This window comes from Dama dama, chromosome 21 (assembly GCF_033118175.1).
Source record: "Dama dama isolate Ldn47 chromosome 21, ASM3311817v1, whole genome shotgun sequence".
NCBI lineage: Eukaryota > Metazoa > Chordata > Mammalia > Artiodactyla > Cervidae > Dama > Dama dama.
Genome location: NC_083701.1, coordinates 24485871 through 24513360, shown reverse-complemented (window position 1 = coordinate 24513360; position 27490 = coordinate 24485871). Strand labels below are relative to the sequence as shown.

Below are 27490 nucleotides of genomic sequence, written 5' to 3'. Positions count from 1 at the left end.
GTGATGAAATTATATTAGCCAAAATAGAATACACAAACCTTTGAAACTTGTGATTATCACAGGTTCTCAATTAAGAATTGCTAAAGAAACACTCAATGCAAAACAACTTAATTCACTAAAGATATCAAGGTAGTATTAAAAAATTTTTTAATGATATCTGTTTATTCACAAAAGAAAAAAAAGAGGACTTTGCCCAGATCAGTGATTCAATAACAGCAGGGAATGTGTTAAAAATGCAAATTCTCAGGGACTTCCCTGGTGGTCCAGTGGCTAAGACTCCATGCTCCCAATGCAGCGGGCCTGCGTTCAATCCCTGATCAGGGAACTAGATCCCACATGTTGCAACTAAGACCCTGTGCAGACAAAATAAATAAAAATAAATAGTCTTTTTTTAAAAAATGCAAATTCTTAGGCCTTCTAAAACCCAGTGAATCAGAAACTCTGGGAAGAGACCAGCAACTATTTAACCCTCCAGGCAACTGACAAGCTAGAGTCTGAGAATCATGGCCCAGATGCAGGGCTCCTAAAGCCACCTCTGCATCACTGTCACCCCAGAAACAACCTGGGCAGCCCCCCCACCCAGTTTCCACTCGGATGCTCCAGAATCTCAGGTGTGCTAAGGGGTTCCACAGTGTGGACCACTGGAGCAGGTGACCCCGAAGGGCCTTTCGAGGAAGAACTGTGACACCATGTTCACCCTGAGAGCTCCCATTCTGCTTGACCCTCTGCCAAGCCAGACAGAAGACAAAAGTGTCGCCCTGAAGACAGGAGGTCAGGATCTCAATTCACAGAAACTCCCGTCCCCAAGAGACACAGGGTCTGGCCTCCTTTCCAGCCGGTAACAAACGCCCCAGGATTGAAGGCCGGCCACTTCGCTCCCCTCCTTCTCCACTCACAGGCATTTATCAGTTTATTTTGGTGTTAAAGGGAGGTATGACCTTGTTTTCCAACAACGACGCGCCCCTGAGACAGGGCCCTGAATAGATTCTGTGAAATCTACCGTGGAGCTGACTCCGAGCTTCTGAGCAGGAGGCAACAGAACCAAGATGAGAAGTTAAAAAAAAAGAAAAGAAAAGATGGAACTGGAAATGGCAACCCCAATGGCAGGTTATGGGTGTGGAGGACACGGGTCAGGGTTGAAACACTATGGGCTCAGCGTGGGGGACAGAGCAGTGACTGTCCACCACCCCTTCTGGACTGCTGCTTGCCTGTCCCACCAACAGCCCCTCAAGGCCTGGGGAGGGGGACAGGGTGGACAGATGGACACCCCAGGGCAGAGTGGACCCCAGGACCTCTTGGGAGAAGCCACGGGCAGAGATCTCCAGCTGGGAAGACAAGGATGGGGAGCCAGCCTGGGTTGTGTGGGAGTGGTGAACAGCACGACCCCAGGAAAGGGGAGGCCAGGCCAGGAGGGCAGTGGGGGCCTCTCTGACTGCTCACAGCTGAGGCAGCCACCCTGACTCCCCGAGTACAGGCACCAGACCAGCTCTTCCCTCGCCAGCACCTCAAAGAGGCTAACTCAGCTCTTGACACCACGTTACATGGGACCGTAGTAACACCACCCTGCAGGCTGTTCTGAGAAAGAAATGGGGTAACCCCAGGGGACCCTGAGCAGGTCTCCACAGGCACAGGAGCCCAGAGGCCTGCCTGCCCGGTACTGCGACCACCCAAATATGCCCATAGAGCACCTTGCTCATGGCCCAGAAATCTAATCAAACCCCTCTTTGAGATATTCTACCCAAGAAATAACTAAATTGTAAAAATTCCGCCTCATCCCCCTTCACATAGGACTCAACAAGTCTTATAAATTTGAACAGAAAAAAATGTAACCTCTAAATTTTTTTTCTCATCTACAAAAAAATACATAAATAAATCGGAAAGCTGCTCATCGCTGATCTAAGTATTTAATATGAAAGCTTTGATAAGGTCAAATATAAAACTCCTATCTTTCCAAGGTAAAGAGTTCAAAAAACCAACTTCTAAACCAAACATTAAGAAAGCCTCTACTTTTACTTTAAATCGGCCTTCCTTCCCCAAAAGATGTGAGATACCTTTAAGAAAAAAGAAAATAAAATCAGAGACAAACAGAAAATTAAAAATTTCAGGGCTTAGAGAAAATTAAAGCATAGAAACAGGGCAAAATACAGAAGAAACCAGCCATAAATTTCTTCTAAGTTGCTACAGCTGAGCTTCATTTCTGCCTAAAGTTTACTGTCATCAAATTATTTGTCTTTTGTGTTTTTGACAAATCTGTAAGCATGTAAAGTGTCAAGCACAGTGGGTAATAATGTAGGACATACTGACAACACCTCCACCAAAATGCAGGCAGAGATGTCATATGGCTGCTTCTGGAATATCCTGCAACCCAGGTGAAGAGCAGGACAGACAAGGGAACTACTGCCTCAGGAAAATGATTCAAGCAGAGTCTAAGATAAATCCATGCCACCTGAATGTGGCCTGCACCCACTTGCCACACATGTGGAATATCAAAGGTGAGGGAAGCAGGGCCACAGATGGGCTACATCAACTCTGAAAAGAATTTCCCACGAGCCTGTTGGATTGCTAAGAGCTCAGAAGATCCATGAACATGTGCATACTCTGTCACTCAGTCGTGTCCGACTCTTTGCGACCCCATGGACTGTAGCCCACCAGGCTCCTCAGTCCATGGGATTCTCCAGGCAGGAATACTGAAGCAGGTTGCCATTTCTTACTACAAGGGACCTTTCTGACCGAGGGATCGAATTCACGTCTCTTATGTCTCCTGGCATTGGCAGGTGGGTTCTTTACCAGAGCCACCTGGGAAGGCCCAGAAGGTCCATAATTTTCAACTAAAGTTCAAAAAGCCTGAGCAGATACAGAATCATCCACTTCTGTACGGATGCAGCCAAACAGGGACCTAGTGGGCAAAGTCAGAATGATCTTTCAAAAACAATAGCTTGAAGGTCACTCTAGAGGTCAGGGACAGTGTATCATTAGTCCTCACTCCCAGCAGCCAGTCAGCATGGTGCCTGAGCAAACACACCCTCAACACATATGATGGATGAATGAGCTACAGACCACGGCTGGCGTGGGTAACCTTTTCCAGACTACCCAAACCTGACTGAACTCGACCTCTTCACAAATGACCCTCATTTGTGAAACAAGCACTATGGGAAGCCTGAGAGCATCTCCCAGCCTGTTCTCAACACAACCATCAACACAAGATATTCTGGGAACTGAGTTCAACCAGCCACAGAGGCAGCCATGCCATCAAAACAACTTCACACTCTCTAAATTGTCCTCAAGCTTATCCGAGGAGAACTCATCTGATCTTCTAGCCTCGTAACCTTACAAAAAACAAATGAGGTTCACTTGGCACGATTTGTTCTTGGCAAAACTATCTTGCCTTTAGTTCTCACTACTTCCTTTCCTACGAGTGCCCAGTCATCTGCTCCACACTATGCTCTAGGATGCTGCCAAGGATGTGAAGGAAAAGCCATGAATCGTAGTCTAAAACAGCATCCTCCCAGGAAAATGCAATGCAAGTCACAAACGCTAACCGTGTATGTTCTTTTAAATTTTCCTGTGGGTAACATGCTAAGTCGTTTCAGTCATGTCTTACTCTGTGACCCTACGGACTATAGCTCACCAGGCTCCTCTGTCCATGGGATTCTCTAGGTAAGAATAATGGAGAGGGTTGCTATTTCCTTCTCCAGGGGATCTTTCCGACCCGGTATTGAACATGCGTCTCTTATGTCTCCTGCAATAGAAGGCAGGTTCTTTACCACTAGCGCCACCTCTTGTGGCTATGGCAAAAATTAAAAAAAATTAAAAAGGTGAAATAATTTTGATAATCTATTTTACTTATAAACTTGATAATATATTTTAATAATACTATATCATCAATCCAAAACAGGTGAAATTATTTTGAGAATGTATTTTATTTATAAGCTTGATAATATATTTTAACAATAATATATTACCTGTCCAAAATAGTATCATGTAAACATGTAATATAAAAAATTATTCACGAACTATTTTACATGTTTTTTTCAAGCAAATCTTCAAAATGTGATACTTTATGCTTGGAGGCATTCAAGCAATTCAGGCCAGCCACCAAGCCAGTACCCAGAAGTCACGTGCGACCAGAGGTCAACACACTGGACAGTGCAGGGCTAGGATCTCTTGGCATTTTCTGAAGAATCAGGGCATTTACTTCTGGCATTTTTTTGTCTTCTCCATAATCTCTCAGGATATTATCAATAGTGGTATCTTCATCCTATCTTCAAATTTACCCTACACCGGAGAGGACCTTGGCCTTGATCTTGAAATGCAAAACACCCTCAGGGCAGCAGAGTGGACTCAGACACAAGGAGATACTCACATGAAGCTGTGAGATACAATTCCTGTCCTTCCATTGAATCCTACAGTAGCGATAAGGCAGAGACATATTTTACGCCTTTGCATTCAAGTTACTTGGGCTTCCCAGGTGGCTCAGCAGTGAAGAACCTGTCTGCCAAGGCAGGAGACCCAAGAGATTTGGGTTCAGTTCCTGGGTCGAGAAGATCCCCTGGAGAAGAAGACAGCAACCCACTCCAGTATTCTTGCCTGGAAATCCCATGAACAGAGGAGCCTGGCAGACTGCAGTCCATAGAGTGGCAAAGAGTCAGACATGACTGAGTGTGCATGCGTGTATTCAAGTTACTTGACCATCACAAAAGGTGTGACTGTTTATTCTGTTCTTTTTATTTAGACCACATGAGGTCAAGGAAAAGAACTAAAGATGAGGCATAACAGATCCTTTTAGGATGATCAGGAGGGCATGAAGCAGAGAGAGAAAGCAGCAGATGCAGTGCCAGGCAAAGCCCAGGGAAGTGGCTGCAGAAGCCCTCGGGCCAAGGCAGGGCAGCCCTGGATGTTGGGTTAACAAGACTTCGTCCTGGGCACTTGAGTGGGGCCTGGGGTGGCCAGGCAATGTGACAAGCCGGTGACACAGCTGCTTCAGAGGGAGCACAGCGGAGGCAGGAAAGGGAAGACGGCGGAGGCGGGGCTACCAGTCAGAGAGGAAAAGAGGACCAAGGTCTGAGCTGTGGGGGAAGGCATGCCAGGAGCAGGGGAGATGATCTCAGAGTCAGATGGAGGGGGAAACCCAGAGAGGATGTCAGAGGGGACTGGGGTCCTCACTGCAGGATCAGGGTGATGGTGAGCTCCAAGCATCAGCTGGCAGGAACATGGGCTGAAGGATACTGGCCAGACTTCTGCCCTCAGTCCAGAGGCCTCTCCCGCTCAGCTCAGGGCGGGGGACTTCGGTCAGCCACAGCCTCAGCTCGGATGCAGTGGGGCGGCAGGAGACAGAGGGGAGAAGTCGCCCCTTCCCAAACGGGAGCTTTTTGTGGCTCTCACACAGTCGCTTCATTAGATCACAAAGCATTAAACATCTATGAGCACAGACAAAAGCTGTCTTGCTTACTACTAGGTTTGCTATTTTAGGTTTGAGGAATTTACCCTCTTAACAGTAGAGGGAAGTTTCTTATGGGAGCTTTGCAACTTTTCAAAATGCAAGAAAAAAAAACAGCTTTTCATACAATATTCCCTCGGCATTACTTTTTGTTCAAAGAGGGGATGGAGGGGCCAAAAAGTAACAGTGAAAAGAAAAAGGAACAAAGCTTTACTTTTTTCTCTTGTAAAGACGAATCTGGGCTTTGTGGATGCTGCATCCCCCATGCCAAGTGAGTAACACTGTGAGGCATGTGACCCCAGTCACATGGACACTTTCCACGAAGACAGCAGGGCATTTCAGATGATGGACACGGCTGGAAGAGGTCACGTCAGTTCTTCCACGACGGGCAGGAACTTGGAGGCAGAACTAGGGAAAGGAAGTTCTAAGAGATGGCTGAGATGAAGATGAAGCTCTACAGGAGGTGGCCCAGAGGCTCAGAGTCACCAGAACTTCAAGCAAGACAAGTGAAGTCCACCCCACCAGGGAGCATCACAGTCCCTGGTAAACAGCAGGCGCTCAAGCATACCTGAGTATGGGTGCCACACCACTGGATTCCAAGGGCTACAAAGAAATGGAAGTGGTGTCAGTCACTATTGACACCACTAGTTACTGTATCAGTCGCATCTGACTCTGTAACCCCATGAACTGTTGCCAGCCAGGCTCCTCTGTCCATGGGATTTTCCAGGCAAGAATACACCCAAGCCAGGTGACACTTGGAGATCACCATCACCCCGATACTGCAGTGAGGACCCCAGTCCCCTCTGACATCCTCTCTGGGTTCCCCCCTCCATCTGACTCTGAAATATCTCCCCTGCTCCTGGCGTGCCTTCCCCCACAGCTGAGGCCTTAGTCCTCTCTTCCTCTCCAGCTGATATCCCTGCCTGGGTCTTCTTCCTTTTCTTGCCTCCACTATGCTTCCTTCTCCAGTGGGTCTTCCCAACCCTGGGATCGAACCCACATCTCTTCTGTCTCCTGCACTGGCAGGTGGGTTCTTGACCCCAGCGCCACCTGGGAGGCAGTTACTACATCAGTTGGTCCAAATCTGAGCACGGGTTTTGGAAAACAGCTCAGTAAGGCCCTGGCATCCATGTCCTGATGCTGAAACATGGAAAGAGAAAAAGATTTTAGCTCTATTTACCTTTGGCCTCAGCCAGTTTCATCTAAGGGGATTAGGATTCTAGACAAAACTCTTGTCTGGAGTTTAATAAAGACCCAAAAGTCAACCTACTGGAACCTGCTAAGGCCACACCACCCGATTCCAAGGGCTACCCACCACAGTCAAGGCTCCCAGGCTTGGCACCAAAGGGCTGCCTGTGGTTGTTTCTAGTCTCACACCAACTCATGGTCCAGATAGGAGCAGATAAGGAACCTCAGGCCCAGACCATTCTAAATGAGTCGATCTAAATGTGAGCTCTGGGAGAAAGGAGTACGTTTTGGCTATATGTGACTGATCAGTTACTGCCCTCCCCAGTGCAGGTGGCCTCGTCTCATCGGTGGAGGACCTGAATCCCACAAGGCGGGTGAGGGGATGAGATCTCTCTGTGCCTGGCTGAGCTGAGACCCAGTCTCCCCCGACCCTCCCACTGGGGCTGACCCCTTGTCTCTGCTGCATTTTCTGCTGCAAACGAAATATTCTGGGACTTCTCAGCCTGCAAAACCGCCAAGAGCCAATTTGTTACAATAAACTTCATTGAGATCAAGATTGAGATCCTATTGGTTCTGCTTCTGTGGAGAACGCAGACCAACACAAGGTATACGTGAATAGTCAATACTATCTGGTAAAATGAAAAATCCAAAGTAATGTGAAGGTCCTTAAGACCTAATGTACAGCACCGGGAACTCCACTCAATGTCACGTGGCAGCCTGGATGGGAGGGGAGTTTGGGGGAGAGTGGATACATGTATATGCATGGCTGAGTCCCTTTGCTGCTCACCTGAAACCATCACAACATTGTTTGGTAATCAGCTATATTCCAGTGCAAAATAAAAGGTTTTAAAAAATTTTTAAATAAAATCAGAAGGGTAAATTTCAGTGACAACCATAAAAGTTTGGGGGCAGGAGAGTTGTTCATTTAACAGAGAGCACCCCTTTCTCCTGTCCTCAGGTATAGGATATTGCTCCATTTTAAGCCACTGAGGGAGAAGGGCTTTATATTTTAAATTGCAAGCTAATAGACACTCTTTTCCTCATCTAAGTAAATACCTAAATAAAATGAAGATCCTTAAGTATTCCTGAGACAGAATGTATAAGAACATGTGATAACGTCTTGGTTTGCTTAATTAAAAGGCCTTAGGGTGTGGTCTCTTAATCATGAACTCAACTCACTTCAACACCTTTTGGGTAAGAGCCAGAGAGACTACAGAGCTTTTCAACAGCTGAATGCTTCATGTTGAGATTCTACTGGAAAAGGCACAAGGAAATAGCAATGGGGGATTAACAACCGAAGAGGTTCGGATGTGTGCCTGTGGATTCTGAAAGGAAAAACTCCTGTGGGAGAAATCCAATAAGCACACCTGCCTGGCCAGGGGAGCTGGAACCCTTCACTCTGCGGTGAGGGCAGGGCGACTCCTACCTGGGGAAATGTGGCCGCTGCAAAGCTCACGCTGAGCACGGGGTTACAGCTGGAGAAGTGTAACCCCACTCAGACTACCTGCCATGCATAGGACTCCGGGGGCTTCCCAGGTGGCCCAGTGGTAAAGAATCTGTCTGCCAATGCAGGAGACACAGGAGAAACGGGTTCAATCCCTGGGTCAGGAAGATCCCCTGGAGGAGGAAATGGCAACCCACTCCAGTATTCTTGCCTGGGAAATCCCTGCAACAGAGGATCCTGGTGGGCTAAAGTCCATGGGGTCACAAAGAGTCAGACATGACTAAGTTCGCACACACCCACACATGGGACTTCATTCATTTGTATGGAAAATTCACTTAAAATCAAATTCCAACAACTTCCCCGACGGTCCAGGGATAAGACCCTGCCTTGCAAGGCAACGGATACCAGTTTGATCCCTAGACTGGGAAGGTCCCACATGCCGTGGAGCAACGAAGCTCATGTGTTCTAGAGCCTGAGAACTGCAGCTACTGCCGGCTCTAGGCTCTGCAACAAGAGGAACCACCACAGTGAGCAGTCAGCACGCCACAACTAGAGAAAGCACCCACACAGCAACGAAGACCCACCACAGCCAAAAAAAAGAACTCCGAACAACGCAGGAAGACTGCATACATCCTCCAGCATGACCTAACAGAATATTTCAACTTCCCACAAGAAATAGATTTTATATGGCTCTGTAATACTCTCCCCCTACAAAAGTTGTAAATATAAATTCACTAATAAGGATTAGAAAAATAATCTCCGTTAAATTAAAGAACTAAGTTATTAGACAGCTGGTCTATCCCCTGAAAGATGGTGGCCACTTTGACCAAAAATTGTAAGAAGGCTGGTTAGACACCGAGTCTTGTTGTAGGTTAAAACAAAGCCTACAGGAGTTGGGAAGAGCACCCAGGACTAGTCGAATTCCAGACCACCACAATGATTTCTCTTCTTCCTTCAAGGTCACTGAACAAGAACAAAACTCACAGGGAAGAAAAAATGTCTGATTCTTAAAATCACAACGTTCCAATCAGTGATCATTTGAATGAGCACTGGCCAGGGATAGACTAAAAGGATTTTAAAAATCCCCAACTCATAGTCAAGTGTACAGAGAACCTCCCAACTCACCTTGTTCTAACATAGTACATAGTACATAGTACTCAAACCAGAAGCACTGTCAGGGGTCACTGGTATCTCCCAACACTACTGAGTTCCCAATTTCCAACTGTCCATTTCTGATGGAAACAGTGGCCCCCTGAGAGCCAGGGATCGGAAGATGATGCATAGTTTTCATGTGGGTGAATAAACAGGCTCACCCATCTAGGATGGTTGGAGGGTTTGCACGAGAATTTGAAAATACATCCTTGCCATTTTATTTGCTAAACTTCACCCAAAGACTAGAGTCAACAAGCAAACACTGGGAAAGATGAAAGCCTAGAGAAGAACATACCAATATTCTTATTTCCAAAATTTCCTTTTCAAAAAAATACAAAAACACAGCATCAAAATCAGTGAAGCAACAAAAGCCATTACAATGGATACAGCATCACCAGTAACAAAATATGACTTAGAAATGGGAGGAATAACCCATGATCCAGAGGGCTGACCAGGCAGGTTCACCGGGCTGCCAGCTCCACCCCAACTCCAATGCCAGCTTCTCAGGGAGCAGAGCAGAGTGACATGTGATAGCCCGGTCCCTTGTATGGCAGGCACACTTCCCCAGCACATTTCCTTGTGTGCTTTATGGAAGGAGATGGGTGCCTTTAAGCTGGTATATCAGGTATTAGGTAATCAGCCTCTGGTGACATTTGCTGGAAGATGAAGCAGGTGACACCCTCTGAAACGCAAAACCACAAGCAGTCCCACAGTCCCAGGAAACCCATATTTCCAGATAGAAATTTTCCCTCTTCCCCAATTGCCATCCCCAAAGTCCGCTCTGAAGGCTGGCTTAGAGCCTGCTTGGTGGATCCCAGAATTCTACCGCTGGGCTGGAAGGCCCGTCATCGCAGCCGAAAAAACGGAGAAGAGCCCTGCTGTCCTCTGGGTCCCATGCCCTGTGGACACAGCAGTCCTTGCAACAGTGACCTGCTCAACCTGGAGAAACACACTTATAACAACAACACACACACAATTTCCCTTAGGAATGAGGTGAAGAAAATAGCACAAGAGCAGGGGCCAGAGAGTGGCTGGAGAAGGAGGGACCTTAGCTTCAGCAGTCGGGGTGAGTCTCTCAAAGAAACTTTCACGCTGTGATTGTGTAATGAGAACACATGAGACGGATAGAGGGGCAGATGACATCCAAGAGATGGTAACCCCTGATACCAACCAAGCTCCACGGAGAGCTGGCTGCTCTGCCAGCACCATCCTCCTTAAACCCCACAGCGATCCCCTAAAGTGAGTCCTGCAGTTTCCCATCTGATAGATCAGGAAACTGAGGTTCCCGAAGCCTGGGTAACCCGCTCAGCCCATCCAGCCAATCTTTAAACCCACACCAGCTCCAAGAGCAAGGCGCCCTCTCCCAGACTCTCAGGCATCCGCTTACTGGTCTGCTGGCTGACAACTACTTGGCCTGATTATCCAAGCCCTCGCCCCACCCCGCTCCCAGTGACAGAGAAACAAAGCTCGGAGCTCCCAGGGGATGTGCCGCCCACTCTGAATGACACACAGTGTCTGAGTGTCCCCTTGGGCCTGGCAGATCCAGACTGTCCCAGTTCCCTTGATTCTCTGACACCTACCGTCTGCAGTCCACCTGCGGGAACAGAATCTGCAGATGCCTTCTCGTGTGGTTGCGAAGCAGCAGAAAGACATTTACAGGGGATGCAGTTTTCTACACTAGCTTCCAACCCAGAGGTCGGAGATCCCACTACACAGCCCCTCCCCCCAGAGCCTTCCAAATAACAGAATTCAACTCATATTACGCAGGTGCAAATAAAACTGAAATATAAACCAGCAAGCCCTCTCAGCCTGGTCTCCAGAAAAGACCAGACTTTGCCAAATCTAAGACAACTCTGTTTTCCAGTGTTGACATCTGAAATGAAGATCCACATCACAGCGGGTCCTTAACAGGCGAAGCTTAATGGGAAGTTTGCTTTCTTTCTCAGTGGTGTACACAGCAATGATGCATCTTAAGAGCAATACTCTGTCAAAGTGTTAATCGCTCAGTCGTGTCTGACTCATTGAGACCTGGTGGACTGTAGCCCACCAGGCTCCTCTGTCCATGGGATTCTCCAGGCAAGAATACTGGAGTAGATAGCCATTCCCTTCTCCAGGGGATCTTCCCAACCCAGGATCGAACCCAGGTCTTCCAGGCAGATTACCATCTGAGCTACCAGGGAAGAGTGTGTTGGGTGAACAGTAGTTCAGCGTATCTCCTCTGCTTTCCTTCCCGCCCAGTTGGTACTGGTCACCACGAGGTGGGCACAATGAGCTGCCAATCTGCAAACGAGAGCCTGCCCCCACACCGGGAGTCACACCCTCCAGCAGGACCCACTGCATACAGAATAAACAGAAACGCCCCCCTCCCTCACCCTGGGGCCTCAAGGTAGGCCCTGCTGACCTGGCTCTTCTGCTGCTGTCTCATGTTCCTAACGAAGGCCACAGGGCCTTTGCACAGGCTGTCTGTCCTCTCGGCCCAGAGACCTTCCAGAGGTTGCCTCTTTTTCTCACATAATGTCTTCACTCAATCAGCCTCCATTAGGTCCTCAGATGAGAATGCCTCCCTCAGTCTTGATTGCAATTATTACTGCTTCAAATGAGCTTTTCACTTACTTGTTTACTTCATCTATTTTGTCCCACTTTATACCTGACTCCGTCAATGAGGCAAGGACCTTATCTTTCCTGGGTACCACTTATCTCCAGGACCTGGCACACAAAGAACCCTCTATAAATATCTGTTTAATATAGCAATCATAATAGAAGAAATTACTAAACTACATTAATTCACATAATTACTTTATTTTCATTACCTTCCAGTCAACGGGATAAAAAAATTGCTGCCAAGAATAGCTATTTTGAAAGATATCAGTGGTTCTTCCTGAAAAAGACAAAAAAGATGAAAGTAACTTCTAACAGAGTACTGAGGGGGAAAAAATGCTTTGCATTACAACCTAACTACTCCAAAATTTCCCATATGCTTCCGAATTGTAATTTTAAAAGCTTTACCTGGAAATGGACAATTTCAAAATCCACTGATCTTGCTCTGATGTATAAAACACAGCACAGAATTCTTAAAATTCTTCTAGAAATCTGTCTGCCAAATGACATATTGTTTCCTTGGGCAGAGTTTTCACCTTTGAACTTTTCCCCAAAGTGTTTATAATGTTCAAATTCCATCTTTAGTGTCAGTTCCACTTTAAAGAATTGTTTAATCATACTGGGAAAAGGAAACAATTTGCTTCACCTACTAATGTTTCCTTAAAAAAAAATTAAAAACAAGTCTCATGTCTTTATTTATTTATTTATTTATTTTTAGTCTCATGTCTTTAAATGCTGTGTTCTTATGTGATTATCCTTAGGGGACTCAAACTGCTAAAAGTTAGAAATGTGAAAATCACTTGCAGGCCCTTCTTACAAGCAGGAGGGAATCAAACATGTCAGAATAGGAGAGAATACATATGACTTAACTTCAAGAATTGTGTATCACATAAAGACAGTCCAGAAACAAACCTGGGTTTAAAAACAATGAAAGTGTATTCTGCAATACATTTCCTCACTGGTATCTAATGACTTGAACTAATTGGACCATGACATCTATGAACAACAAAAACCTAAATTTCTTACTACTTAGTGTTCACCAAAATCGTCCATACAAATCACCCCATAACTTATCCCAACAAAATTTAGAATCAATACTACATTTATATGTATGCATGTGTGCGTAGTTGTCTCTGACTCTTTCAGACCCCATGGACTGTAGCCTGCCAGGTTCTTCTGTCCATGAGATTTCCCAGGCAAGAATACTGAAGTGGGTTGCCATTTCCTTCTCTAGTTGATCTTCCCGACCCAGGGATCGAACCTACTTGCATTGGCAGGTGGATTCTTTACCACCGAGCCACCAAGCCACAGGCACACCTGGGTTAAAACTGCAGCGTTGCTTCTCTGGAGCTCCATGACTCAGCCAGGTCACTTAGCCTCACCTGAAGCAAGGAGATAACAGCAAGGACTCTGCGCTGCAAGAGTTTAGAGAATGCAGCATCATTTGCATGGGACTCGGCCAGAGAGATAATCCTCATTACAATCCCGAACCCCCTTGTTCCTGCACTACCTCCTCTGCTCGGTGCTGTACTAAGTGGAGTGAATATTTTTTTCCTGGATGAGTCATGGCTTTGCAGAGCTCCAGAGGCTTCAGCCTGAATTTCAATTCTTGCAGCATTGTATGGAGTGGCACAATGACGGTAAAAATCAGAATACACGAGAATCCACCCTAGTAAGTGGCTGTCTTAAAGTCAAGAAGTGAGTAGGTTTCTTATTTGTTTTTCTCCCCTAGGAGTTGAGTGTTGAGGAGAAAAAGAAAAAAGCGCAGGTTTGCTGAGAGATCCTCTAGGCTCAGAATGATCAATCTTGCTCTGTTATGGGAAAAGAACAGTCTAGGGGACAGTCAACTAAATCAAATTTTGACTGACAATGTTTGTCTTAACACCTGGAATACCATGGTTTTCAGAGAGAAAAATTTGGCCAACAGTGGTAAAAAGCTGAAAATGCAAACAACAAACTTTTCTTACAAGTCCATTTCTAAGGAGATTGTTAGAAGGTATCAATGCAGAAAGAGTGTATTTTGGGGAGAGGGCGAGAAACAAAACTCCAATTCGACTGGATCACACGTATCAGTCCACCAGCACCAGTCACAGCACCATCTACTGCCACAGGGTCCCCACAGCAGCCCAGCTCTGCAGGGCCCCACGAGTTAACATCAAGCCTTGGCTTAGCTAAGAAAACTGTTTAGGAACGAAAAAGATGCCACTTCAAAGGTAAAAGTGATGAGCAGGGGGAAACCTCAAAATGAGGGTTAACTCCTAACAATCTTTTCAAATATCTAGGTAACAAACATCATCTTTCGGTTACGAACGCATGATCATTAAGCCACTTTACTTTTTCTTTGGTAGTTACACTATACACTCTGCAGATTTTAAAGCACGGGTAAGAATTATGTGTTCTGGCTGATGTAGGTGTAAAGGGTACATATATTTATCTTTTACTGCCTTTTGACACAGTGCGAGTCACAACTGCTGTGCTAGCAGCCACAGCACAGGAATTGAAAGTATGATTCCAAACCTACAGAACCAGGGGGTTCAGGATGGGGCTCAGAGCCCAGGTTCCTCCAAATGTCTAGGCTTCTCCCTAGACAAGAAGGCCCCTAAGGTCTTCTTGAAATGTCTTGTGAAGTGTACCTGCATACGAGCAGGTGCAGAACTGTGTTCTCATTCTGAGATCTGCTATATCTCATGTATAAGAACACACACAACAGCCTGTCTGTCTTAAGCAAAACAATGACCCAACCTCAATCCTGATCTAAAACTAAAGCACAGACTTAAAACAGACTATAAATTAAAAGATTGGGGATTAAAAAAAACCAAAATAACCATTTTCCGTAGGAAAAAAAACATATGGACTGATAATAAAAATTATAAATAAAACCAGCTGACACTTCCCTAGCACCATGTCCCAGAGGGCATGATGCTAAGCTCTTTACAGATTATCAGGCTGTCAAAATACCATCTATAGTAATAGCACAGATTAAATACCATAGGGCAAGTCGATGGAGTGTTAACTAGAGGAAGAAGCCTGGCTTACCATTAACTCACCCTTATGTCAGAATAACTGTACTTAATAAATAGCTCATTGGAATGACTTGGGAGTGGTGACGTCGCAAAATAAGTACAAGTTAATTTGGGTATTTTCCATGGAACGACTCTAAGTGTAAATTGGGAGGAAAAGGGCTAAATAAATAACTTGAGCTCCAACAGGGGAAATGAAGAAAATGGAAGTCGTTTACAGTCATTTACTATTTATACTGCAAAAAATGCTTACTCTACTATCCGCCTCCTCAAAATCAGACCAGCGCGCAGCCCTGACCATATCAGCTACGCAGTGTTGTCACAGATGTGTGCCAGGTTGTGAATAGGACGTGGCCGGCAGGAAAAACGCAAAGTTAGCTCCTGTCTCGGGCGGGAAAGAAAGCCTGCTTAATTTTTTGTGGCTCAATAAAGCTGAACACCAACTCTTAAGGGTTAAAAAACCGGGCATCAGGTGCTCGCTTTCCGCTCTGCAGAGGGATTTGAGCTCACGGCGAAGTTCCCTCGCTTCCCTCCCCGGCCTGCACCCCGCAAGGAGGGAGAGCTGTCACCGCCCGGGTCCCCACCACCAGCAGCAAAGCCCCCGGACTGGGCAGCCCGCTCGGCGGCCGGACTCCCAGCTCCGCGGGGTGATGGGGCGCCAGCGCGCCAGGGGTCACTTAATTCCATTTCAGATCTGAACGCTTTCAAAGAAAGTCCAGACAATTGAGACCACGGATGGGCCCCGAGAGGGTCCCCCAAAATAAACTTTCGGGGCCTCGGAATCTGCATATCTTGCAGGAATTCCCAGACCTTGAGGAAAAGAGACCGATACTCTCAAAGTACTCAGGACCAGAGATGAGAGGCCGCGCGAGGGGGCCCTGGCCGAGGGGGTCCCAGGCGGAGCCCCTACCCGCGCGCCCAGCTCGCCGGGCCCCCGCTCCGGCCTCCCGCCAACCCCCGGCGCGCGGCGAGCTCGCGGCCCGGAACGCCGGCCAGGGTCGGTCCGGGCCACGCGGCCCGCGCGCCCCGTTGAGCCGAGACCCAGGCCGGGCGGGAGCTGCAGAGGCGGACCCGGCTGCACGGCGGCCGCGCGCAGCTTCGGCGTTGTGCGCGATCGGGGCGCGGCGCTGCCCCCCAACTCGGCCCCCGGCCCAGACTTACCTCGGCCGCGCTCCCCTGTGCGGCTCGAGCCGGGCACCGGGCTCCGGGGACGGCGGGGAGAAGGAGTCGAGGCCCGCGAGGGACGGGGGCCGGGCCGCCCGGGCCGCCGGAAGGCAGAGCGACGGACCGGGAAGGCCGCGGGGTCCGGGACGCGAGGCAGCTGGGGGCCGAGCTGGCGGCGGCCGCGGCGGCTCGGTCTGAGTCGAGTGGGAGGGCTCCGGCTGCCAGCGCCGGGGAGCGAGGGAGGGAACTTGGAGCGAGTTGCCGCGGCCGGTAGCGCGTGTCCCCGCCGGTGTGCACGCCCCCGAGCGCCCCGCCCCCGGCCCCACCCCTCCCGCAACCCCCCTTCTAGCCCCTCCCCCAGATCATCCCCACCCCTCACTCCCATCACCCCGCCGCCCCGCCTCCAAAGCGCTCCGGCATTGGCCCCCCATTCCCTCTGGGTTGGAGAAGCGCTGGATCTTAACTGCCAGGAAACCCCAAACCTGGAGCCTGTTCTGTGAGTGTGAGAACTCGCCAGTCCACCTACCTAGATGTCGGTGCCTGACAACATTCTCTATTGACTTTCATCTACTCAGATACACCCTCTCAGTATTTGTAAACTAAGTTTCTGAAGGCTTTTTTTTTTTTTTTTTTTTTGGTTGATTGATTGGTTGGTTTTGTTTTGCTTTTTAATTTAATTTTTATTTGAGTATAGTTGCATCTCCTGTGTCTCCTGCATTGGCAGGCAGATTCTTTCCCCCTGAACCACCTGGGAAGACCTCAATACATAGTTTCTTCTTAATTTTGTATCAGTTTCTGCTCTACAGCAAAGTGAATCAGCTATCAGTTCAGTTCAGTTCAGTTCAGTTGCTCAGTCGTGTCCTACTCTTTGTGACCCCATGAATCGGAGCACGCCAGGCCTCCCTGTCCATCACCAACTCCCTGGAGTTTACTCAAACTCACGTCTATCGAGTCAGTGATGCCATCCAGCCATCTCATCCTCTGTCGTCCCCTTCTCCTCCTGCCCCCAATCCCTCCCAGCATCAGGATCTTTTCCAATGAGTCAGCTCTTTGCATCAGGTGGCCAAAGTATTGGAGTTTCAGCTTCAGCATCAGTCCTTCCAAAGAACACCCAGGACTGATCTCCTTTAGGATGGACTGGCTGGATCTCCTTGCAGTCCAAGGGACTCTCGAGAGTCTTCTCCAATAGGTATACATAAATCTCCGCTTTTGGGATTTCCTTCCCATATAGGTTACCACAAAGTGCTGAGTAGAGTTCCCTGTGCTGTAGAGTAGGTTCTCATTAGTTATCTGTTTTATACACACTATCAGTAATGTGTATATGTCATTCCCTGTCTCCCAATTCATGCCACCCACCCTGTTCCCCCTTGGTATCCATACTTTTGTTCTCTACATCTCTGTCTCTGCTTTGTAAATAAGATCATCCATACCATTTATTTAGGTTCCACATACATGCTGAAGGTATTTTTGAGACTCCAAAAAAGATTTGAAGAAGACTTAGAGAATATAGGAAAAAAATTTTCGGGTACCATGTGCCACCCCTAGAGTATGGACCAGCTGATGTTTAGAATTGTTTTCAGGTGCATCCTTATTTATCTCATAATGCATGGTTTGGTAATGCTTTTTCTTTTGATTTGCTTAATAACTTGGTTGGGGTTTTGAGGGTTTTATTGTTTTAGGAAGATTAAACCCATTCTAGTTTAGCGTTTACTATTGGGAATGCTAAAAGAGAAAATCTGTATTTATCAAAATGGTTGATTTTGAATGAGATATGAGTTCACAGCATAATTACTTCTCTATGTAACAAAATTTTATTTTATATCTTTAGCACATTTGAAATGCAGTTGCATTCATCCTGTTTTCTCAGAAGGATCATCTATATTTGAATTATGTGACTCTTGTTTCATGTAAGTTCAGAGATTATCAAATAAAGAAAACTCAGGCTCCCATAATAAGCCTTTGGCTTTTTACAAGAGAACCATTTTAAGAAAGTGACATGATACTGGGTTTTCAATGGAACTTTCCTCTGGCATACTAATGCATTCCATGTGATCACAGATTATGTTGTGGTCTCCATTAACTCCTGAAGTCGTGTAACAGTAGAATGAAGTTATTTTTCATCCTTCCCATAGCAAATGGAACCAACCTTTCTCAAAGTAGTCTATTAAAAAAAAAAAAATTAATCTCTTTACCCCAACCTCTTCCTTTTGGGAATTGCTTCCTGCCTTTGTGTATGACACACCTCCACCGACATTGCAGGAGCACATGACCCAGGTCTGTCAATCAGACTGCATCTCATCCCTGGCACAAAGTGGAGGGGGGCTGGCACATGTTCTAATGAGGGGGGTGGTCCTTTTTCTGAACTGATGTGGCAGCTTCGGAGACCATGCCATGGAAACCTGCAGCGGCTGGAGGAAACCTATTAGGGAAGAAAACCACCTGAGCCAGGAAAACAGATAGAGTCCTGACAAAATTAACAAGCCCCTCCAGGCAGCCTGGTGGCTCAGAGGGTAAAGAACCCGTCTGCGTTGCAGGAGATAGGCGTTCGATCTCTGGGCTGGCAAGATCCCCTGGAGAAGGAAATGGCAACCCTCTCCAGTATTCTTGCCTGGAGAATGCCATGGACAGAGGAGCCTGCAGGCTACAGTACATGGGGCTGTAAAGAGTCAGACACAACTGAGTGACTAACACACAAATAGTATCTTCACTTAATCATCTACTAACACTTTCGCTTTTCACGGGCAGCCATCTCTGAAACCAGTTAGAACTGCTGCACGTCTGAGGAAATGCATCAATAAATTGTATTTTTAGCTTATTCTATTTTGAGCTATGTTGCTTTCCAAAATACTCACTTACAAAGCCATAAACAATTCCCATAAGACCTAGGCTCTGAAAATCAGGAATGTAGCCAAACAGTGCAGCTCCCTTGTCACCTAAATGGCCTGCATAATAAAGTAGATGACAAGACAGTCACTTATCAGGAAGGCTTGCCTTGAGACAGGACTAAGGGTGTCATTTAGGGCATTACTGTTGCCCAGGGTAGAATCCATATTTTCACTTTGTCCTTCCCAAAAGCAAAAATCAATAAAAGATGTGGTTAGAAAACGAGAGAAGATAACGACACCTCAAAACTAGAATATCCCAGTAAATGCTTTTGTCTTAATTATTCCAATAACAGGTGCCTTCATAGTCCCCAGTATTTGCTGATATAAAACATTTCTCTTCTGGACTCACAATTGTAGGGTCTGCTACAGACTCTGGGGGACTGCTGACTTTGGTTCATCATGCTGGAATTTTACTGATCAGGAGAAGTGGGCTGTTGGCCTGTGCTTGGAATTCTTTTGTCTCAGAGAGAGTCTTGTCTCTAAAAGTAGATAACAATATTCGACTAGTACCCTACGAGCATTCACACACTAGTCAGAGGGTTGCTTAGCCATTACTCACAGGTCCCATGAATGATAGGAGTGTTGGTGGTGAGGGAGTGGGCTGCATGCACTCAAAGGCATTGCTTTGAACCTCTGATTCCAAGGGTATTTTCTTATGGGAATTCTGATCCTTATTCAGAGTTTTCACCACTCTTTCCTCACATGGGTACGTACCCAGTTGTGTGGAGAACTAGTGACATTTCATGTATGAAAGCCTGTAAGCAAAATAGTAATACATCATAAACAGATCTGAGCCCCAGAAAAGAACAGTACAAGGAGGTGAACCATCTCCAGAATCATGAGAGGGTAGCTTAGGAAGAAAAGAAAGAGTAGTTCTGAAATCCTGGCCCAGCTCTGAATGACATTTATTCAAATGATTGGCTGATTCCCCAGTGAAAATGTCAATCAAATATCCAGAGATTTCCCATGTCCATACATCAGATCTATGTGATGTCAGTGCCATTTCCTTGCCCAAGAGCACTGTAACATCTCTCAGTTCACCAGGGATCCAACAACCCCAACTGTCCGGAACCCATTCCAGGAACAGAGCATACATCACTGCTTTTCAGACCCTAAAAAGAATCTCTTGAGTGCCCCTAAGACACCACCTCTCTGGTCTGGGGGGAAGAGGGATAGACTTGTGTATTAAAAAAAAATCCCCCAGGAGATTGTGTTGTTGAGCCAGGGTGAAGGTAAATAAGTTCTGTGAATACCTGCTCTTAATTCCACAGGAAAAGACTCCTTGGATTTAGGATTGTATGTAAAATTATAGTTATTGATTGAACAAGCTTGATTTGTCTTTTCCTCTGAACAGCTGAGGTTATAGAAGAAGCACTGAGGGATGCTCCTTAGGAGGAGGAGGATTTGCTGGAAGCAATCAGGCTGAAAAAGCAGAGCTCACGGCAAGGCGGAGATAAGAGATTCTCTAAGTAGAAAAGCACCACCAGTTGCTTTGGGAAGAGGTGACTCCACCACAGGCAACAGCCAGGGGTTATCTTTATTGCACATTTAGCAGTTTATTACATGTTCATGCTAATGATCGATGAATCAAAACAGTTGAGTTATGTCCAATGAGTGCTGACTCACATCATTTAATACTAGTAATAGCTCTCATTTATTGTGTACCAGGTCTGTGCTTCCCAGGTGGTGCTAGTGGTTAAGAACCCACCTGCCAAAGCAGGAGACTTAAGAGATGCGGGTTCAATCCCTGGGCCAGGAAGGTCCCCTGGAGGATGGCGGGGCAACCCACTCCAGTGTTTTGGTCTGGAGAATCCCATGGACAGAGGAGCCTGGAGGGCTACAGTCCATGGGGTTGCAAAGAGTTGGACACAACTGAAATGAGTCAGCATGCATGCACAGATCTGTGTAAGGCAGTATACATGCCTCATTTCCAGTCATCACAATGGCCCTAAACATAAATATTTTGATCCCCATTTTATTAAGAAGAAACTCAGGCCCAGGGAAAGTGAGTGAGGTATCCAAGGTCATGGAGTTAGTAATTAGGGGATTTAAAGTCTGGTTTACAGGGTGCCAAAACCTACGTATTGTTTACTCTAAATCAACCTTGCCTATGAATCATATGAATCACAGTCCCTAACCACGTGAGCTATTTAAATTTAAAAATTAGATTGAATGAAGGCTTCAGTTCCAGTGCCACTAGCCGCTTTTCAAGTGCCATTAGCCACATGGTGGAGGCACAGAGTAAAAACATTTCTCTCATCATCCCAGAAAGTCTTGTTAGTATTGACATAATGAAGGCAGTGTTCTCTGTGATTAGATTTTTCAAGTAAGCTAGTCCAACTTTATGTTAACTATTTGGATGGGATGTTTTCAAAATGATGTCATATGTTCATGTGCCTATGTCTTGTTTTGTTTGGGCTGCTACAACACAAATGCCATAGACTGGGTTGCTTATAAACCACAGAAATTTGTTTTCTCACAGTGTTGGAGGCCAGGAAGTCCAAGATAAAGGCAGCCTCTGATGTGGTGTCCGAGAGCCCAGCTTCTCCTTGTGTCTTCAGATGGCAGAGGGAAAGGGACAGCGAGCTCTTTGGGGGTCTCCTTTATGAAGGCACTAACCCCATTCCCGAGAGCCCCACTCTCATGACCTAATCACCTCCAAGGCCTCACCTACTAATATCATCACTTTGAGGGCGGGGAGCATGATTTCACTGTATGAGTTTGAGGGATACACAGACATTGTAGCCTGCCTTAATTAGCAGAGCACATGGAACTAAATGTCTGTTTGAGGAATTCTGGGCAGGGCGCCCACCTCAGTGGACCCAAATGGCCTGCTCCAAGCCCATACTTCTATCTCCACGGGCCCTTCTGCTCCTACCCTCACGCCTCGTTTTCACCTTTGGCTATATTCTAGTGCCTGTGATGTTCTGCCCTCAGCCTGCTTGTGCTCATGCACTCTTCCTGTGGGTTTTTTTCCCCCCGTTCTCTATCCCCAGCTACCATCGATTTGCCTGTAACTGCAGAATTTTCATCTCTAACTCCCACCCCATTTTCTGATCCTCAGGGAAGTTCTCTTTCTAGCCTTTTACTGAACTGGTGCTACTCACACTGCTCTGTCTCTGGACCATCAGCATCTGTGAATTGTTGCTACTGCTCTAAGCCAAGATGAGTTTAGAAGACAGAAGTCTGTACACACATCTAGCAATTTGTTTTTTCAATATTTGTTTATTTGGCTGTGCCAGGTCTTTTACTTGTAGCATGGGAACTCTTAGTGGCAGCATGTGGGATCTAGCTCTCAGGGATGGAACCCAGGGCCCCTGCATTGCGATCTTGGAGTCTTAGCCACAGATCACCAGGGAAGTCCCATTTCTAGCAATCTGACATTGCTAGGACAGGATCTTGTATTCTGTGCTGCTGCAAAGTCGCTTCAGTTGTGTCCAACTCTTTGTGACCCCATGGATTGTAGCCCTCCAGGCTCCTCTGTTCATGGAATTCTCTAGGCAAGCATGCTGGAAACGGTAGCCATCCCCTTCTCCAGGGGATCTTCCCAACCCAGGACTTGAGCCCAGGTCTCCTGCATTGCAGGCAGATTCTTTATTGTCTGAGCTACCAGGGAAGCCCCTTGTATGCTATAGTATGTACATAAATACCAGACTACCATGGATTGGACATTTTAAGCAAACAACTACTGTACCTGACTCCCCTCAGTTGTCTCTGGGGCCCCTAACTCTCTTTTCCTACACTGTCAATAGTGATATTATTATCCCCCGAGCGTGAGTCAGGATCCAGGCAGGCAGGAAACAGGGATGTGAATACAGGGAACCACTCACAAAAATGCTGGAGAAGCTGAAAGGACAAACACGGGAAGGTGAGTCAATCTAGATTTTAGCAGGAGCAGGAAACTCTCCCATGAAGGGTGAAGATGAAGGAGAAGTAGGTGTCATTGGCCTCTGAGATTTGGAGTTGTTGAACTGATCCATTAGCAGGAATAACAAGGATTGCCTCCAGGAGCTGAGACTGTTCAGGACATGCAGATGTTGTCAGTTTAATTGAACTGAATTAAATTGATTTTCCTATTCTGTTATTCACACCGAACACATATAAAAATTTCCTGAGGAAGTCTAGATTGCCAAATATCATCTATAACCCATTAGTTATGGAGAGAGTTTGAATCTGTTCAGGTCCTTTCCATCTATGAAACATCTAGGCTTCAGTACTGAGATGTTGTGGCCGCTTCTATGAAATAAACGAACTCTTATTTTCATCTGGCTCAGCATTCCCAGTTACTTCAAGATTTTGAACTATTTCTAAAGGGTTAAGTCATCAGAATTTGCTTGCATAGTATGTGAAATATTAGGCTAATATACATACCCTGTGCATTCTCATAGACTGGGTAGAATAATGTACTAAGGATAGTTTTTAAAGTATTTGTAACAACTATGAGCTTAGAATGTTTAGCTACTTCCATAATAGAAACATCATCCATCTATTTTGTATAGAGCTTACGAATTCTTATTTTCCCCAGAATAAAAAAATCAGAGGTGACACAAGTAACTGGAATCTCTAATTTCATTCCAGCCTCTTCCTAATCAAATTTAAATCAGTTCATTAGCAGCCAGAAAAAATGAAGTAATTTGGATTTTGCTCCTCCTTTCTACCATTATACCATAGAGTGTCTAACGAGCAAAATAGATAAGAATAAGGAGAAAGGGACAAGTCAGGAAACATGAGGTCCCTGAACCACAGATGGTAACGATGCTTAATCACCAATTTCTTCTCTTTAAAACATGGGTAAGTAGGTACACAGACTTCTGAGTCTTTAGGGTTCAATGTGTATTTTTCCCCTGAACTCTTTAAAGCAGATGTTCTGGATTCTCAGTGTTTGGTAAAGATATACTCAGAATTTCATGGAGGCATTTTATTTTTTAGTCACCTGGTGTTACAGGATGAGCAATGCTATTTCTGACATTTGTAGAAATCAGCTGCAAATGATCGGGAGGTTTTAACAAAATGTCAGAATGCCTTTTAGCTCCTCCACCCACTCATCCTTCCCTGACTCATCTGTTACAGAATCTCTCATTGTCAATATTTTCACTCATGCATCTAACCATCCACTTCTTACCTGCCCTCAATACAACACAATAACTTCCCCTGTTTACTTTCGCAACCAGTCAGATGTGTTCTTTGTTACCTCTTCTGTGATTCTTCTTCCTTTCCCGAAATTGATAAAAGTCAATCTTTCGAGCAACAGCTCAATGATTCCAACTTGTTTTATTTACTCACAAATTCCACATATCCTTAACTTTCTGCTCATTTCTCCACCGGTGGCCAAGACTTCGAAGTAGATATTTTTGGAGGTCAGCAACACTTGCCAATTGCCAGCCAGTCTGTCACAAGAGAGGGAAGAGGTAGAGGAATGGAGGCAGGGAGGTTGGGAAAAAACAAAATGGGATGACCAAAGGAGTGTCTCTACTCCCCATTTCACCATTCTACCCAATCGACAAGCTCTGTCTGACTCAGGTGTCTGATATACAATAAGACTAAGTCGTAGTCTATGGATAGCTTTTGGGACAACAAATTAACATAGGTTGCCATTCTGGTGCTTCTGATAGAATAGAAGTATGGATCCTGGAGAAGGGCATGGCACCTTACTCTGGTATTCTTGCCTGGAGAATCCCCATGGACAGAGAAGCCTGGCAGACTGCAGTCCATGGGGTGGCAAAGAGTCAGACATGACTGAGCAACTAAGCACCCACACATTTAAAGTTTCTACCTACTACCTTGAATAAAACTCTCAACTAACTTCCCTGGTGTCTTGGACAGTGAATAGTCTGCCTCCAATGCAAGACACCCGGGTTTGATCCTTGGGTTGGGAAGATCCCCTGGAGAAGGAAATGGCAATAGAAGTATGGATTTTTGTGGCATCGGCTACAAAAATGTCCATGTGTGATTACGGGTTTTTATCAGTTTGCACTTGTCTTCCTCTGATAGCCTGTACTCCCTATTTAGATGTTGACTGATTGTGTTAATCGTTCAGTTGTGTCTGACTCTTTGTGACCCCATGGACTGTAGCCCTCCAGGCTCCACTGTCCATGGAATTTTCCAGGGAAGAACACTGGAGCGGGTTGCCATTTCCTTCTCCAGGGGATCTTCCCAACCCAAGGATTGAACCTGGGTGTCCCACATTAGAGGCAGACTATTTACTGTCTGAGACACCAGGGAAGTTAGTTGAGAGTTTTATTCAAGGTAGTAGGTAGAAACGTTAAATGTGTGGGTGCTTAGTTGCTCAGTCATGTCCGACTCTTTGCCACCCCGTGGACTGCAGTCTGCCAGGCTTCTCTGTCCATGGGGATTCTCCAGGCAAGAACACTGGAGTGAGTAGCCGTGCTGTTATCCAGGGGATCTTCCCGACTCAGGGATCAAACCCAAGTCTCCCATATTGCAGGTGGATTTGTTACTGTCTGAGCCACCAGGGAAGCCCAGAAACTTTAAATACCAGCACGATTTTCTCATAGTCATAAAGCAGAATAATTGCTTATGAATTTTAGATTGGCTGGATTCCCAAACTCCTAATCAACATCGTAAGCATGCTGTTCTTGGAAGGTCTTCCTGAGTTACACTGGATTAGATTGCATACATCTCAGAGCTCAGATCTCACCACATGCTCATATGTTGTCCTGTTCAATTGATGGCAGTCGAACGGCTCCTCATTAGTTAACCTCTCCAGACCGTAAGCTACGTGAGAACAGGGGATGGAGCTGACCTCCCATCCTGCCCCAGGTGAAATTTCTCATACTGCTTAGCAAAAGCAGAGGCAGCTAACAGAACTTCATCAGACACTCACTGAGATAAACAGATGCTCTGATAGTGGCATAATCATGAAGTCACTTTATATTCATCAACTCCCAGTCCCCAGAGAGTCTGGACACCACAGCACTTCCTGCACAGTCCCGAGCACAGAAGTGTTGTCCTGCCGGAGAAGTCCCAACTCTGAGCATAGCTACCAAGAGCAGCAGGGCATCTTTCCCACCTGGTAACACCCACCAGAATCCAGGAGAGAATGAGGACCGGACATTCCAGAAGCATCTAACCCTTAAAAAGATCCACAAAGTCACACTCAGGAATATGAAGCACAAAATATTCTTGTTAATCTTCTATGAATGCAAGTGCTGCAGGAGATGCAGGTTTGACCCTTGGGTTGGTAAGATCCCCTGGAGGAGGAAATGGCAACCCACTGCAGTTTTCTTGTCTGGGGAATCGCATGGACAGAGGAGCCTGGAGGGCTACAATCCATGGGGTGTCAAAGAGCTGGACGTGACTGACTGAGCACACACACACACATTGTTCATAAGCTTCTAATGTCCTATGTGTACACTAGCATGTATCAGTATCTATATGCCTATCTCTATGTGTACATGTATTAATAATTTCACTAAGAAAATCTTTGCTGTTCTTTTTTAAAATCTTTGTTTATTTATCTAACTGCACGAGGTCTTAGTTATCACACAGGGATCTTCAATTCTGGTTGTGACATAACAACTCTTTAGTTATGGCCTGTGGGATCTAGTTCCCTGGCCAGGGATAGAACCCAGGCCCCCTGCAGTGGGAATGTGGAGTCTTAGCCACTAGACCACCAGGAGAAGTCTCAGTCTTTGCTGTTTTTAATGAGAGAATCTTTTAAACAAGGACACAACTACTTAAAATGTAGACACTTATTGTATTTCAAAGGGCATTTTAATAAACCTTTGCATGAGGACTAGATTGGTATGTATAGGTTGTCATCTTCTACCCTGTACCCACTAGAATAAAGCAGTTACATAACTTATGGAGATGCACCCTGTCAACAGTTGTGTTCTGTTGTAACAAAGTTTTATAATAATCACACACCAAACTGTAGAATATTCATTGTGCATATGATATAGACAGGCTGTGAGGGGTCATAGCAAATTAAAAGATGTGATTTCCATCCATGAATAATTTTCAACTACTTTAAGCAACATAATACACCCATGGAAAAATCTCAGCAGATGAACAAGGTCAAGTAAATATAATGCAAGATTACTTTCAAATAAATTCAAACAGCTGCTTTATAGAGAAATCAGATGGAGGAAGATTATAAAAGTTTCTTCAAGGAAGTAAAATTTAAATAGGACTTTATATCATGGGATGGTTACAAAGAGGAGTATAGGGTTTTTCTCATAGAGAAATTACAATTTAAATAAGGTGTAAATTAGAAAAAAATTGATAACTACCCTGAAGAGACTATGGTAGACAGATTTATTAGAGATTTATTAAAGGAGTTAGTTTGGAAGTGAGAGAGTAAGAATCATTAGTGGATGACAAATAACACACCAACAGTTTCTTGCTTCTAAACAGTATTTCAGAAGATTCTAGATATTCATATGAGAGGCACTGTTCCTTTATCTCTAACTTTAATATAGAATATTATTGTTGAGTATCTTTGACCTCTATTGATCGACATGATTAAATGATAAAGTAAGACTTTATAATGTACAAATAAAGACAAGATTAGTTGAAGTATACAGTATTATGTATCATAATTATATGATTTAATATTCAACAAATTTTTATATAAAACAGA

General features: G+C 45.6%; 1 protein-coding gene across 3 annotated transcripts in view; it reads right to left on the bottom strand.

The window, feature by feature from the left end:
• FAM110B (family with sequence similarity 110 member B) overlaps nt 1-16207 on the bottom strand; it is a 138975-nt gene extending 122768 nt beyond the window's left edge. For 2 of the 3 annotated variants that reach the window (XM_061123346.1, XM_061123345.1), the window contains exon 1: nt 16001-16207. The gene's annotated coding sequence lies outside the window, so the exon portion shown is untranslated. The remainder of the gene's footprint in view (nt 1-16000) is intronic. The other variant, XM_061123348.1, reaches the window with a different exon arrangement.
• Between the last annotated feature and the right edge of the window lie 11283 nt (nt 16208-27490).